Source organism: Triticum dicoccoides, chromosome 4A (assembly GCF_002162155.2).
Source record: "Triticum dicoccoides isolate Atlit2015 ecotype Zavitan chromosome 4A, WEW_v2.0, whole genome shotgun sequence".
Taxonomy (NCBI): domain Eukaryota; kingdom Viridiplantae; phylum Streptophyta; class Magnoliopsida; order Poales; family Poaceae; genus Triticum; species Triticum dicoccoides.
The window spans coordinates 507,240,892-507,253,177 of NC_041386.1; positions in this window are offsets into that span (position 1 = coordinate 507,240,892).

Below are 12,286 nucleotides of genomic sequence, written 5' to 3' on the forward strand. Positions count from 1 at the left end.
TGATATAAGCAACCCAGAAGTCCTTTACCGCGGACACGGCTATTCGAATAGATGATATTAACCCTCCAGGGGTGTACTTCTTCATACATGTTTCCACCACTTAGCGTCTGCACACGACATGTGCTCGGCAGACCTCAAGCGAAAGCCGGCGTGGGTGTAGACCACGACCTACCTAAACACTCAAGTCTCTAGTCCAGGTTTATCGCCTATTCGGGTTCCATCCATGAGGAGATCCGGCCGGAGTTTCGCTCACAGCCCCAAACGATGTGAACAGGGTTCCCGAGATACCAAACGGGCATCCGGTACACCATGCCACGTACCTACCGCATCACAGCCCACCCCTACGGTCAGCGCTGTCCACGGCCTCCAGTAAGCTACAAACACCAGAAACTACTTGCAACTCCTGGACAGAGGACTAGGGTGAATAAGAAGTCGAGCGGGGTCATATTTCAGGGCCCAATGTATGGTAGTAGCTGAATCATGGATCACAAACACAGAACTCAATTCCTGAGGACGGCTTCAATGAGACAACCCACCATGTACTCCTACATGGCCTCTCACCGACACCTTTTACCAAATTGTGTTCACACACTTAGCTCACACACAGTAGGACATGTTCACACACCTCTGATTCATCCCCGATGAATCAGACCTGACTCAACTCTAAGCAGTAGCAGGCATGACAAACAATCATGAATGAGTAGGCACAACAGGGCTCAAACAACTCCTACTCATACTAGTGGGTTTCATCTATTTACTGTGGAATGACAGGTCATGCAAAGGATAAAGGGGGTTCAGCTACCGCAGCAAGTAACAAATTATTCGTTGTTGCCCTAATGCAGTAATAGAGAGCAGGAGCGAGAGAGTAGGATTGTATCGGAATGAGCAAGGAGGTTTTGCTTGCCTGGCACTTCTGAAGATAACATTGAGTCTTCATCAGTGTCAACGATCATAACGTCGGAACATCGTCTACCGGGAGGGAACAGATACCGGCAACAAAGAAGAAATACAATCAATGCAATGCACAATATGATGCATGCTCATGACATGGCAATATGTGTTTTGGGCTAATGCAACTAGCAACAGATTAAATGAAGTTGGTTTGAATACAAGATTCAAATTCCAACTCCATATATGATTATTTAAATGCCCTTTATTGGTTTTGTCCAAAACAGAGGACAAACATTGTTCAAACATGCACGAAAATGGTACAGATGGATTCCTTGAATTTTTCTGATAATTTTTCATATATAATTTATTTAATTTGGAGTTACGGTTGAATTTCTATGATTTATTGAAGTTTAGGGCATATTCTGAAAATAAATAAATCATTTCTGACTTATTTAAAATTCCAGAAGCATATACTGCGTCAGCATGACGCCGGGGTGACGTCAGCAGGTCAAAGGCGTCGACCAGGTCAAACCTGATGTGTGGGGGCCACACGTCAGTGACACAGGACCTAATCCCGGTCAAACCCAGCGCTGACTGGGGTTTGACCAGGGGTGGGGCCCACAGTCAGTGGCCTAGGGGGTTGGTTAGTGCGTCATTAGTGGCTAATGACAGCGCCACGTCACTGGCCACCGGAGTTCGGTCGGCGGCGACCCGAAACGCGGCGGATGTTCGCCGGGACTGCGCTACAGACGGCGGCTGGGCAAGAGAAGGGCACAGGGAGGAGGCCCTCACTCGCGCGCATCTAGTGGTGGTGGAGGCCGGGTCTATCGTGGCCGGAGCCAACGACGGTGAGCTCCAAGACGGCGGCCGGAGTTCGGCCATGTGCGGGGTTGGGGCTGCGGCGCGCTAGGGGAGGAGCTGATGGTCCAGATGGCATCCGCGGGCCACCAGAAGCACGCTGGTGCCACGGGTTCGAGCAGAGGGGCTCAGGTCAGGAGAGATACGCGGCCATGGCGGACGGCGGTGCTCGGGAATGTGGGCGGGGGTGCTACAGCACGGGAACGAGCAAAACGAAGGAGGGGAAACAGAGTGGAGCTCACGTGGATCCCGTAGAGGTGGACGGCGAGCTCGGGGAAGGCCGAACGGCGAAGAATTTGACGACGGCGATCCTCGGCGGCCGGAGATGGGGAAGACGGTGTGGGCGGCGATGCAGGGCGTCTGGCGGGGCATGGGTTGGTGGAGAGGAAGAGGGGGTCGAGGCGGAGCCTCTAGGCGCAACGACGAGGCGAGGCAGTGGCTGTGGCCACGGCGACGCTCGTCGGCGGCGGTGGCTCCGTTCGGGTGAGAGGGAGAGAGGGAGCAGAGGAGGGAGGGTCGAGGGGGAGAGTGAGCGAAACGGTCAGCGGGATCAGGACGGCCTGCGGGAGTCGTCCACGCGTCCAGGGGCTCGTCGGCAAGCAGGAGGTGGCCGCGCGGCCGTGCGCGTGCGAGCACGCAGCTGCTTCGGGGCGAGGGGAGGAAGACGACGGAGGGCTGCAGTGGTGGGCTGGGCCGGCTTCTGCAGCAGGCCGCACAGGTAGGCGCCAGGTAAGTACTCTCTCTCTCTCTGTTTCCTCTTTTCTATTTTCTGCAATTTGTTTTTGATTTGATTTAAAATATCAAATCATTTAATAAAATCCTAGAAACAATTATGGGTGCTTTCTGAATTATTTTAGTGACCCTTAACAATTTCCAACATTTATTTGAACATTTAAATTATTTATAGTATTTAAATGCCCAAAGTCAAATACAATATGGTTTAATCAAAAATCCAAAAATGTCTTGGAAAAATATCCATCATCTCTGGATATGGTTTTCACCCTTTTCCAGTAATCATGAACATTTTTGCAAACCAATTTGGGTTCTTTGAAAATATTTTGAAGTTGAACCTATTTGCAATGCTTTGGTGCTAGGGCTTGGTCATCCCCATTTAAAATTTCATAAAATTTAAACATGTTGCATGGTTGCTAAATCAAAAAACAAACAAGGGCTGATCTGGGGCTGTGACAGCTCACCCCCACTAAACAAAAATCTCGTCCCGAGATTCAAGCGTAGGGTAAGGTGAAGGGGGGAACGCAAACTAGTACAATCTTCACGATCCAGTTGCACTTCAAATGGACGTTGATTCGTCCACCATCATTGTCTCGAAGTCTTGCTCTGAGAACTCCAGCTATCATGACAGCGAGAGGAAAGGGAAGACCCTAAAAGAATTGTTCTTCTCGAAGATCGAACAACTCAGGATTAACCCACGGATTGAGACATAGCAACATCTCTCGAGCTGAGAGATGAAGCACACATCCATAGGAATGGAGTGAAGCAGATGACAAAGCTTCACTAGGTAGACATCAATTTCACGCTTAAGAAGGTGGTAAACGATTGTCAATGTAGCGAGGAGTTTGAGTTGCCATGATACCATAACGATGCACCTTAGGGAAGGTGACTCGTAGAAATATCCCCTTAAGTGGCCAAAAGAATTACCTTTGATTCAAAGATCCTTGAAACTCTTTATACCAGCTTAAGGCAAATCATAATCGATCATTTAGAGGGGTTCGGTAGAATGGCATACCCGAACTTGGATGATGTGGATTACCTTGTTGAAGACAACGTAATGGATGAATTTGCTTATCACCGGAAATGAAAGAGACCCACGGTAGAATGGCACATTGGCGGTGCAAGCTGGGAACAAAATGCAAATGCTGGGAATGATTCTGGTAACTGGGAAGAACCCAACAATAGAGAGTGAATTCACTGTTTGAAAAGGTCATAGCATTGCCGAGGAAACTGAGAGCAATCCAATTAGTACCGATGATAACACCTAGCGCTTGGGCGTGCTCTCAAGAACTTGAGCATTTCCATAATTATCAAGGTTTTACCAATATCCGTGTCAAGGATTCTGGCAACACAACTTACTACCATGATGAATACCAGTGGAAGATGCAGATGCAAAGGAAGATAACACTTTCTCAGATTTCACCCTTGGCGGGGTCAAGGAAATAAAATCTGAATGATCGACCGAGAGACATTTAGCACTCCGCTTCTAATGTTCTCCTTGATGTGCTAGTGTAACCCATTCATAGATATGGTTTGATATCTAAAACATCAAGTAAAAAGGTCGGACTTCGGGAACACAAAAATCCATAGGGGCAACTAGGGAGTAAATCCTACGAAATCCCTATGGGGAGGTGGCCAACTTCCTTAATCCAGATACTACAATAATAGGTCTTCCGGCTAGGTGGGTTGGCCACGACATCCACTTTACCGGTTATCGAGGGACCAGTATTATAGTTCTTGGGAAATGTTCCAACCATCATATCTTCCTGAGATTCAGATCTGGTTGGTGTCAGGATATCCAGACTCATCGAGTCTAGGAAGAAATATGAAAGTTTGCAACACAAATCGACGAGATGACGTTGCAAGATTCTCGGGAAATGAACTATGATAGCAAGCTCCAAAACATGAGCTGGTTCTGCTACACACGTGTGAACACGATGTCCTAGACAAGCATGACCACGTGGTAGTCTTACAATACAACACTACCGAGTTCAGGTTGGAAACCATCATCGAGGATATCGAAGTCCTTACATGAGTCCGGATTAGCTCTTATGAAGGAACTCCTTCTCCTCGAACAAATCAATCAGTGGCTTGGTGTGCTAGGGATACATATAGATTGAAGGTTGCAAGTCTTCAAACCACAGAATTCTTTGCACGTGTGCATGACTGATTTGGAATGATTCCAAAGAAAGCAACATTGACTTTCTCGAATCCACGGCGGCAACTTGCATCAGATGCACATGAATCAAAGGAAGTCACTACCTTCATCAAACAAGTACTTCATGAGCTAGCATGAAGAAAATGCTTTCAAAAGTTTCCAACACTAGCTTAATGTTCAGCAAAATTATGGAGATGACAAGGATGTTGTCGATGGGCTCAACAACAATTCATCCAGCTTCCCGTGGAGATGGAATTCCATAACTATGTGAACAAGGTGATAGTATTGGTCAGACCCAAAGATGTAAGGGTGTATGCTCGAGGGATCAACCACGAGTAGGACAACATTACGAGCATCGTTGGTACTGATTTGATTTGACGATAGCCCACACTCAAATCAAAGGATTGATAAGACAATAGGTCCAGCAACTGATCACAGGGGACCAATCGATGAAGATATCATCTTTCTTCAACACACACTACACAAGAATATCCCTTTGGAACGAACTAAGTCAGGCAAGCTTTTATCCTCCAACTCTCCAAGTTGTTGTCTAGCTTAACCAACTAGCTCAGGGATATCCAACACAGATTCTTGGAGAAAAGGTGGTTCACAAGAAACCAACTTGATCACGAGCTCAACATAGCAGTCAGGGGACAACCTGGTAATGCTTCCGAGAAGATATTCGGAAAATCACGAACCACCGGTATGTTACTAAGCTCGAGAACAATCTCGCTGTTGAGGGCAAGACGATATGATCAAATGAGTGAGGACTTGACAAGATCCTAACTCATCAATCGAAATGTGCACCAGAAATAGGGACTAGGTAGCACGATCAGTCTTAGAAGGATGATTCAAAAACCAACACGTTAAGAATGAAATTATTATCCTTTAACTACCAAGCAACGAGGTTGCTAGGAGTATTGATTTCACACATCACAATTCAGTTGTCAGTATTCCGGTTGCATCAACACGAGGACCGAGGAATGACTAATGATGGTGAGAAGTATCACTACGTCAAAATTCATGAGAGTTGGTGCAGTTCTCGTGACAATTCTGACATAAAGGGGGTAATACTCCAAGGTAGAACAGAACCAAAAGCTGGATTGGCATTTGATCTGCGGAATACAACTACTTTGACCCAATCCTAGATATGGATGAGGTACTGGAGTTTGTTTCTCCAAGTCATTCAGGACAGAATGGCTTGACGGACCACAAGGGTAATAGGCATCGATAAATGAATGCATGCATACTCTTGACTATCAATTGATAGGCGAGGGTCAGAGGACAACTAAAGAGGGACAACTCAAAGGAACATATAATTTTCTGAGTTGTGGATGCATAGATTAGTATGTCGAACCAAGTTCAACATGTTTCTTCCGGATAAGCCATGCAGAGAGGTAGGACTGGCAGAGCCACAATATATAATGGAGAACTCATCAAGAATAATCCTGTTGTGATATTTCAGTTCAACGAGGAACTTCTGCCATAAGTAGTTCATGGTATTTGGAAGAAGAAGATACCACGGACTTCAAGGACTATCGCGAAGGTTACTAATATCCTAAAGGTACTAGCAATTACTATCAACATGAAGTAGGTAGAGTGAATCTCGGGTTCAAGAACCCAGGAACAGAATACCTATTACTAAGTAGCATCACGGAATGCTTTCGAGAATAAAGGCCAGAATCATCACACTAGGACACAAATCATGGCTAGACCACTAGATGATCCCCTGAGACACCTAGGGTCATAATAATTATTCCAACATAAAGGTCGAGGCAGTAGAATACCTCAACTCAACAATTAGTGTGATTGAGCTGGCATAAACGAGCATCGAAACCAGAGGGAAAGGATTTTGCAAATGCATCAGACTATTTAGAAACCTGGAATGACTCGGACAGCATAACGGCTGTAAATGCTCAGAAGAGATTTGAGACATTCACAAAAATGGTGGCATAACCACTCAGAAGCACAATATCAAGGTTTCGAGATCAACAATTAACATACGGAAGTAGTAGAAACTGAACTCAAGCTTAAATCCAACAATCTTATAAGTCTACAGATTAGTAACGCGTGATCCTGATAGAAAGAAGAGATAGCCTAGCTCTTAATCCCCGTAGGAAAGATAAGATGACTCAGATCAGACGGGCATGAGGTATAAGGAGTAAAAAGAGCCTTACGTTCCATCCCACAATCAATTCCCTTATATAACTAAAGAATTTCTAGACTCAACTTCGACCAGTTTGGCTTGGTAATCCTACAGGCAGTCAAGCTCTGATACCAACGCTGTCAGGACCCTGACTCAATGCCACATCGATCTAGCATGTAACACCTCATATCACTTTGCGGCCTCACGCACGGTATTCCCACGGGTGTCGCCTTACCTTTGCCCGGGACCGTTTGCGCCTTTTGGCACACGTATATGATAGTGTCGCTAGCATCCATATGATAAGGAGTCCGGGCTGACATGGCTAGTCGTAAACCCAAAGTGGCACAAACTTACAGGGACAGGCATCCATGACCCAGCATCGAACGTGTCGGTCATCAGCGAGTGAATCCAGGCTGTAGCACTGGGCTAGCAGGACTCCGGTGAACCGGGCTGTAGTGGGCTAACAGGACTCTGGTATTCATCGCGTGACATTTCCCCGAAGGGACAGACACAGGAACAAAGAAGGACACATGCCGGCCAGCCTAAGTGTTCCGGATTAGTAGCAAGCTACCATGGCTCAGTGGAAACACTAGGAGACATTTCCCGGTAAGAGAGGCTACTAAGAATAAACAACTAGATAGTCAGATCCCACACATACCAAGCATTTCAATAACATACACACAATATGCTTGATATGTGCAAATACAACATGGCATCACAACATGACTCTATAACTCAAGTATTTAATCAATAGGCTCCGAGGAGCGAGATATTACAAACAGGGGTCTACCCAACATTCAGAGCATACATATCAAAGCACAAGCGGAAGCTATCATGTCTGAGTACAGACATCTATAAATGAAAAAGGCTGAGAAGCCTGACTATCTACCAAATCCTGCCGAGGCACAAGACCGTAGCTGAGGTAACAAGCTAAACGTCGAAGTCCACGTGGAACTACTAGTGAGACCGAAGTCTCTCTGCAAAAACATAAAATAGGCAAACGTGAGTACAAATGTACCCAGCAAGACTTACATCAGAACTAACTACATATGCATCATTATCAACAAGGGGATGGTGGGGTTTAACTGCAGCAAGCCAGCTTTGACTCGGTGGCTAACCTAAACTATGACTGCAAGTAACTCTTTTGGGGTGGCGCACACGAGTCCACATATTCACCATATCAATACACCACTATGGATCCGCTCCCGTCTCCCTACGAGAACGCCATCCATAGCACTCACGCTTATCTTGCGCATTTTAGAGTATCCACTTTCACTTGTCTATGAACTGATATAAGCAACCCAGAAGTCCTTTACCGCGGACACGGCTATTCGAATAGATGATATTAACCCTCCAGGGGTGTACTTCTTCATACATGTTTCCACCACTTAGCATCTGCACACGACATGTGCTCGGCAGACCTCAAGCGAAAGCCGGCGTGGGTGTAGACCACGACCTACCTAAACACTCAAGTCTCTAGTCCAGGTTTATCGCCTATTCGGGTTCCATCCATGAGGAGATCCGGCCGGAGTTTCGCTCACAGCCCCAAACGATGTGAACAGGGTTCCCGAGATACCAAACGGGCATCCGGTACACCATGCCACGTACCTACCGCATCACAGCCCACCCCTACGGTCAGCGCTGTCCACGGCCTCCAGTAAGCTACAAACACCAGAAACTACTTGCAACTCCTGGACAGAGGACTAGGGTGAATAAGAAGTCGAGCGGGGTCATATTTCAGGGCCCAATGTATGGTAGTAGCTGAATCATGGATCACAAACACAGAACTCAGTTCCTGAGGACGGCTTCAATGAGACAACCAACCATGTACTACTACATGGCCTCTCACCGACACCTTTTACCAAATCGTGTTCACACACTTAGCTCACACACAGTAGGACATGTTCACACACCTCTGATTCATCCCCGATGAATCAGACCTGACTCAACTCTAAGCAGTAGCAGGCATGACAAACAATCATGAATGAGTAGGCACAACAGGGCTCAAACAACTCCTACTCATACTAGTGGGTTTCATCTATTTACTATGGAATGACAGGTCATGCAAAGGATAAAGGGGGTTCAGCTACCGCAGTAAGTAACAAATGATTCGTTGTTGCCCTAATGCAGTAATAGAGAGCAGGAGCGAGAGAGTAGGATTGTATCGGAATGAACAAGGGGGTTTTGCTTGCCTGGCACTTCTGAAGATAACATTGAGTCTTCATCAGTGTCAACGATCATAACGTCGGAACATCGTCTACCGGGAGGGAACAGATACCGGCAACAAAGAAGAAATATAATCAATGCAATGCACAATATGATGCATGCTCATGACATGGCAATATGAATGTGTTTTGGGCTAATGCAACTAGCAACAGATTAAATGAAGTTGGTTTGAATACAAGATTCAAATTCCAACTCCATATATGATTATTTAAATGCCCTTTATTGGTTTTGTCCAAGACAGAGGACAAACATTGTTCAAACATGCATGAAAATGGTACAGATGGATTCCTTGAATTTTTCTGATAAATTTTCATATATAATTTATTTAATTTGGAGTTACGGTTGAATTTCTATGATTTATTGAAGTTTAGGGCATATTCTGAAAATAAATAAATCATTTCTGACTTATTTAAAATTCCAGAAGCATATACTGCGTCAGCATGACGCCGGGGTGACGTCAGCAGGTCAAAGGCGTCGACCAGGTCAAACCTGACGTGTGGGGGCCACACATCAGTGACACAGGACCTAATCCCGGTCAAACCCAGCGCTGACTGGGGTTTGACCAGGGGTGGGGCCCACAGTCAGTGGCCTAGGGGGTTGGTTAGTGCGTCATTAGTGGCTAATGACAGCGCCACGTCACTGGCCACCGGAGTTCGGCCGGCGGCAACCCGAAACGCGGCGGATGTTCGCCGGGACTGCGCTACAGACGACGGCTGGGCAAGAGAAGGGCACAGGGAGGAGGCCCTCACTCGCGCGCATCTAGTGGTGGTGGAGGCCGGGTCTATCGTGGCCGGAGCCAACGACGGCGAGCTCCAAGACGGCGGCCGGAGTTCGGCCATGTGCGGGGTTGGGGCTGCGGCGCGCTAGGGGAGGAGCTGATGGTCCAGATGGCATCCGCGGGCCACCAGAAGCACGCTGGTGCCACGGGTTCGAGCAGAGGGGCTCAGGTCAGGAGAGCTACGCGGCCATGGCGGACGGCGGTGCTCGGGAATGTGGGCGGGGGTGCTACGGCACGGGAACGAGCAAAACGAAGGAGGGGAAACAGAGTGGAGCTCACGTGGATCCCGTAGAGGTGGACGGCAAGCTCGGGGAAGGCCGAACGCGACGAATTTGACGACGGCGATCCTCGGCGGCCGGAGATGGGGAAGACGGCATGGGCGGCGATGCAGGGCGTCCGGCGGGGCATGGGTTGGTGGAGAGGAAGAGGGGGTCGAGGCGGAGCCTCTGGGCGCAACGACGAGGCGAGGCAGTGGCTGTGGCCAAGGCGACGCTCGTCGGCGGCGGTGGCTCCGTTCGGGTGAGAGGGAGAGAGGGAGAAGAGGAGGGAGGGTCGAGGGGGGAGAGTGAGCGAAACGGTCAGCGGGATCGGGATGGCCTGCGGGAGTCGTCCACGCGTCCAGGGGCTCGTCGGCAAGCAGGAGGTGGCCGCGCGGCCGTGCGCGTGCGAGCACGCAGCTGCTTCGGGGCGAGGGGAGGAAGACGACGGAGGGCTGCAGTGGTGGGCTGGGCCGGCTTCTGCAGCAGGCCGCACAGGTAGGCGCCAGGTAAGTACTCTCTCTCTCTCTCTCTGTTTCCTCTTTTCTATTTTCTGCAATTTGTTTTTGATTTGATTTAAAATATCAAATCATTTAATAAAATCCTAGAAACAATTATGGGTGCTTTCTGAATTATTTCAGTGACCCTTAACAATTTCCAACATTTATTTGAACATTTAAATTATTTATAGTATTTAAATGCTCAAAGTCAAATACAATATGGTTTAATCAAAAATCCAAAAATGTCTTGGAAAAATATCCATCATCTCTGGATATGGTTTTCACCCTTTTCCAGTAATCATGAACATTTTTGCAAACCAATTTGGGTTCTTTGAAAATATTTTGAAGTTGAACCTATTTGCAATGCTTTGGTGCTAGGGCTTGGTCATCCCCATTTCAAATTTCATAAAATTTAAACATGTTGCATGGATGCTAAAGCAAAAACAAACAAGGGCTGATCTGGGGTTGTGACAGTACTCATGGATGGAGGCAGCGGATTGAACCTCATTTATGAGGAAACCCTTCAAAAAATGGGATTAGACTGGAACCGCGTTGAGCGAAGCAGCACAACCTTTAGAGGAATAATCCCCAGTCAGGAAGCGCGCTGCACAGGAAAAATCACACTAGATGTGGTGTTCGGCACGCCGGATAATTACAGGTCCAAAGAGGTCATGTTTCAGGTGGCCCCGTTCAGTAGCGGATATCACGCCCTACTAGGGCGAGAAGCATTTACAATCTTCCAAGCAATAACCCATTAAGGGTACATGAAGCTCAAGATGCCCGGGCCAAACAGAATTATCACTCTCGCTAGTGATCCGGACATAGCACTCCGCGCCGAAAACAAGACAGCCGCATTGGCCCTGGAGGCACTATCCGAAGCCTTAGTGGCTGAGGAACTGACTGCGCTGCGCTCCACAGTTAACAGGGATGATGTGATACTCGACAAGAGATCCAAGTCCGGATCCTTTAAGCCAGCAGACGAAATAGTCAAATTCCAGGTCCATCCAACAGACCCCAATAAAACAGCTTCCATCGGGGCACGATTAAACCCTGATATGGACGCCGCACTGCGATAATTTCTACGTGAAAATTGGGACATCTTCTCCTGGCACCCTTCAGACATGCCAGGAATCCCACGCAGGCTGGCCGAACACAACTTAAATATCCTAAAAGGATTCAAACCTGTCAAACAAGCCCTTCGGCGTTTTTCCGAACCCAAGAGATAGGCTATGGGAGAGGAGCTAGCCAAGCTATTGGAGGCCGGATTCATTAGAGACATTAAACATCCGGACTGGCTAGCAAACCTGGTGATGGTACCAAAGAAGGACAAATCCTGGCGCCTGTGTGTTGATTTTAAAGACCTTAACAAGGCTTGCCCAAAGGATCCCTTCCCCCTCCCCCGTATTGTTCAAATTATCGATGCCACCGCAGGACACGATTCGTTGTGTTTCCTCGACGCATACTCTGGGTACCATCAAATCAAGATGGCAGAATCAGACCAAGCCGCAACGGCATTCATCACACCATACGACCCATTCTGCTTCAACACAATGCCCTTCGGGCTGAAAAACGCCGGCGCAACATATCAGCGCATGATTCAGACATCTCTGGCAAACCAGATCGACAAGACAATGGAGGCGTATGTGGATGATGTGGTCGTCAAAACAAGACATGTCGAATCTCTAGTAGACGACTTGAGGCTAACATTTGATAACCTCCGAAAATACGATATCAAGCTCA